Raw genomic sequence first — 4,563 nt, forward strand, 5'->3', positions numbered from 1 at the left:
CAGTCAAAACTAGAGGCTCTGACGGCCAGGGTCACCGAGGCAGAGGAACGCGTTAGCGAATTGGAGGATGGGTTAGTAGAAGAAAAAACGAAAATAGAAGCTGGTCTTAAAAAAATCCACGCCCACGAATGTAGATTACGGGAGATTACTGACTCTATGAAACGATCCAATGTCAGAATCATCGGCATCCCTGAAGGGGTGGAGAAAAACAGAGGTCTAGAAGAGATATTTGAACAAATTGTAGCTGAAAACTTCCCTAATCTAGCAAGGGAAACAAGCATTCGTGTCCAAGAGGCAGAGAGGACCCCATCCAAGCTCAACCAGGACAAACCTACGCCACGGCATGTCATAGTGCAATTCGCAAATATTAGATCCAAGGATACAGTATTGAAAGCGGCCAGGGCAAAGAAATTTCTCACGTACCAAGGCAAAGGTATCAGGATTACGTCAGACCTGTCTACAGAGACCTGGAATGAGAGAAAGGCTTGGGGGGGCATTTTTAAAGCTCTTTCAGAGAAAAACATGCAGCCAAGGATCCTTTATCCAGCAAAGCTGTCATTCAGAATTGATGGAGAAATAAAGACGTTCCAAAATCGCCAATCATTAACCAATTTCGTAACCACGAAACCAGCCCTACAGGAGATATTAAGGGGGGCTCTATAAAGGTAAAAAGGCCCCAAGAGTGATACAGAGCAGCAAGTCACAACCGATACAAAGACTTTAAAGAGAAATGGCATCATTAAAATCATATCTGTCAATAATCTCTATCAATCTAAATGGCTTAAACTCTCCCATAAAACGCCACAGGGTTGCAGATTGGATAAAAAGACATGACCCATCCATTTGCTGTCTACAAGAGACTCATTTTGAACCCAAAGATGCATTCAGACTTAGAGTAAGGGGATGGAGTACCATCTTCCACGCAAATGGACCTCAAAAGAAAGCTGGAGTAGCAATTCTCATATCAGATAGACTGGATTTTAAACTAGAGGCCATAGAGAGAGATACAGAAGGGCACTATATTATTCTTAAAGGAAGTATTCAACAAGTGGATATGACAATTATTAATATATATGCCCCCAACAGGGGAGCAGCAAGATACACAAGCCAACTCTTAACCAAAATAAAGAGACATATAGATAAGAACACAGTAATAGTAGGGGACCTCAACACCCCACTATCAGAAATAGACAGAACACCCTGGCAAAAACTAAGCAAAGAATCAAAGGCTTTGAATGCCATACTCGACGAGTTGGACCTCATAGATATATATAGAACACTACACCCCAGAACCAAAGAATACTCATTCTATTCAAATGCCCATGGAACATTCTCAAGAATAGATCATGCTCTGGGACACAAAACAGGTCTCAGCCAATACCAAAAGATTGAAATTATCCCCTGCATATTCTCAGACCACAACGCTCTGAAATTGGAACTCAACCACAAGGAAAAACCTGGAAGAAACTCAAACACTTGGAGGCTAAGAACCATCCTGCTCAAGAATGACTCGATAAACCAGGAAATCAAAAAACAAATTAAACAATTTATGGAGACCAACGAGAATGAATACACAACGGTCCAAAACCTATGGGATACTGCAAAGGCAGTCCTAAGGGGGAAATACATAGCCATCCAAGCCTCACTCAAAAGAATAGAAAAATCTAAAATGCAGTTTCTATATTCTCACCTCAAGAAACTGGAACAGCAACAGAGGGACAGGCCTAACCCACTGACAAGGAAGGAGTTGACCAAGATTAGAGCAGAAATCAATGAATTAGAGACCAGAACCACAGTAGAGCAGATCAACAGGACTAGAAGCTGGTTCTTTGAGAGAATCCATAAAATTGATAGACCACTGGCAAAACTTGTCCAAAAACAAAGAGAAAGGACTGAGATTATTAAAATTATGACTGAAAAGGGAGAGGTCACGACCAGCACCATTGAAATTGCAAGGATTATTAGAAACTTTTATCAACAGCTATATGCCAAAAAACTAAACAATCTGGAAGAGATGGAGGCCTTCCTGGAAACCTATAAACTACCAAGACTGAAACAGGAAGAAATAGATTTCTTAAATAGGCCAATTAACTATGAAGAAATTGAGTCAGTGATAAACAACCTTCCAAATAATAAAACTCCAGGCCCAGACGGTTTTCCTGGGGAATTCTACCAAACATTCAAAGAAGAAATAATACCTATTCTCCTAAAGCTATTTCAAAAAATAGAAACAGAAGGAAAGCTACCAAACTCATTCTATGAGGCTAATATTACCTTGATCCCCAAACCAGGCAAAGACCCCCTCAAAAAGGAGAATTACAGACCGATTTCTCTAATGAATATGGATGCCAAAATCCTCAACAAGATCCTTGCTAATAGAATCCAACAGTACATTAAAAGGATTATCCATCATGACCAAGTGGGATTCATACCTGGGATGCAAGCATGGTTCAACACTCGCAAATCAATCAATGTGATACATCATATCAACAAGAAAAGACTCAAGAACCATATGATCCTCTCAATTGATGCAGAAAAAGCATTTGACAAATTCTCTTGTTTTAAAGTTCATTTTAATCAAGAAAAATGCCTGCTTGGGAACTTAAAGCATCTCTTAAACATTCTTCCTATAGCAGTGTTAATTTCCTTGTTCCGCAGACTGTATATAATGGGGTTCATGAGTGGGGAACCATAATATAGAATATAGCTGTCAGCAAATTTTTAAGGGATGCTTCATTTGCAATGTGACCTAAGACAGCAATCATTCTAGAAATTATAAACAAAAGAATTACCAACTGTGGGGTACAGGTGGATAGAGCTTTGTTGCGGGCTTCCACTGAATGTATCTTAAGCACAGTTGAAAATATGTTAATCTATGGCATAACCAGAAAGGAAATAAATACTAAGACAATACAAGCACGTATAGCAAGGATTACAGATTCAGAAAACTGAACATATGAAGATGATATCCTCATAATTTGTGGTATATCACATAAAAATTGATTGATCACATTGGACCTTGTGAAGGGAAGCCTGAACAAGTTACTAGTGTGGAGAGTGGAATAAACTAGCCCACTTCCCCATGAGCCACCTGTTGCCTGAATGCACAAACGTGGTGTGATGGTCAATCCATAGTACAAAGGGTGGCAAATGGCAACATACCGGTCATAGGACATCACCACAAGGAGAGCAAGCTCTATAGATGCAAAGAGAATATACAGGAAAATCTGAGCAGCACATTCTTTGAGTGAAATTGATTTACTGACTGTCAGGGAATTCACAATTAATTTTGGAACACTAACAGAGATGCAGCAAAGGTCTATGAAGGATAAGTTGCTTATAAAAAAATACATCCGAGAGTGAAGATGTGGGTCTGTCACAATGGCAGTAATGGTCAGGATATTTCCAGCCACGGCTCCTAAATAAATCAACAGGAACAGCAGACCTTGAAAAATTTGGATCTCCCGAGAGCTTGAGATATCCATGAGGAAGAATTCTGTGAAAAAGGTGAGATTGCCCATGTTTTCTAACATGCTGCAGTAACCTGGAGTAAAGAATAAAGTGATAAGATGATGCAAAAATAAAAAGTGAATGCAGACAGTTCATAACACCTCCAAATACATGCAGTTGTTGGACACACTGTGTGGCTTCTAACCAAAAAGTGTGGATAGAAGAAATTGGAAAAAAAAGGATTATATTTTGAAATCAATAAAGGACCATATTCCATTTGACAGTTCTTTCCAACTATGCTGAGATATCATATTAGTTTCAAAAGTCATAAAATCAGAGAACTAAGATCATAAGGATATAAAATAAAATTAAGACCTTACAGCTTTGAGTACATTATTGAGTACATTTACACTATTTTTCTAAAATATCTTACCAGAGTCTGCTATTTAAATTTATCTTCTGTGAATGTCTAGAATTATAAGATTTTAACTTAAAATATCAGAAATCATATTTTTCTATTTTTTAAATGTATCCCACTTTTGAAGAACAAAGAAAAGGGAAACAGAAACAAATTCAACTATTATTACAGAAAATACGATTTGTATCACCATTTTATAATGATAAGGAGCTGCTTGCATTGGTGAATTTACATAAATTTTCAGTTGTTTTTAANGGTGAATTTACATAAATTTTCAGTTGTGTTTAGACTATTTCTATAAGAATTACTTTAGTTATTTGTGATACTTTGATTATCCTCATTTTACTAAAAGAATATGTTATTACCGATCAAAAGAAAATGCTTAGTGATTAAGTTGATATTATTGATATTATTTATTTATGACATAGGTTAGTGATACAATAAGTCTTAGAGTTATTTTTAATTTGTTTTATTAAAACCACATATTGACTGTTGGTTATTGGAAGCCTCATTCATATGCTCAATGTTTTCAGATTACATATCATTTCTCTTAGGTCTATACAAATCCTGAAGTTTCTCTATGGTCAAGTTAATTTACCTCTCCTCCTTTGGAAATTATTGTGCTGGATAAATAGAAAATGAATATTCTTGGGCCTAAGATACACTTCAGCATGTTTTTCCTTCTCCTTACTATC

This window comes from Ailuropoda melanoleuca, unplaced genomic scaffold, assembly GCF_002007445.2.
Source record: "Ailuropoda melanoleuca isolate Jingjing unplaced genomic scaffold, ASM200744v2 unplaced-scaffold7743, whole genome shotgun sequence".
NCBI lineage: Eukaryota > Metazoa > Chordata > Mammalia > Carnivora > Ursidae > Ailuropoda > Ailuropoda melanoleuca.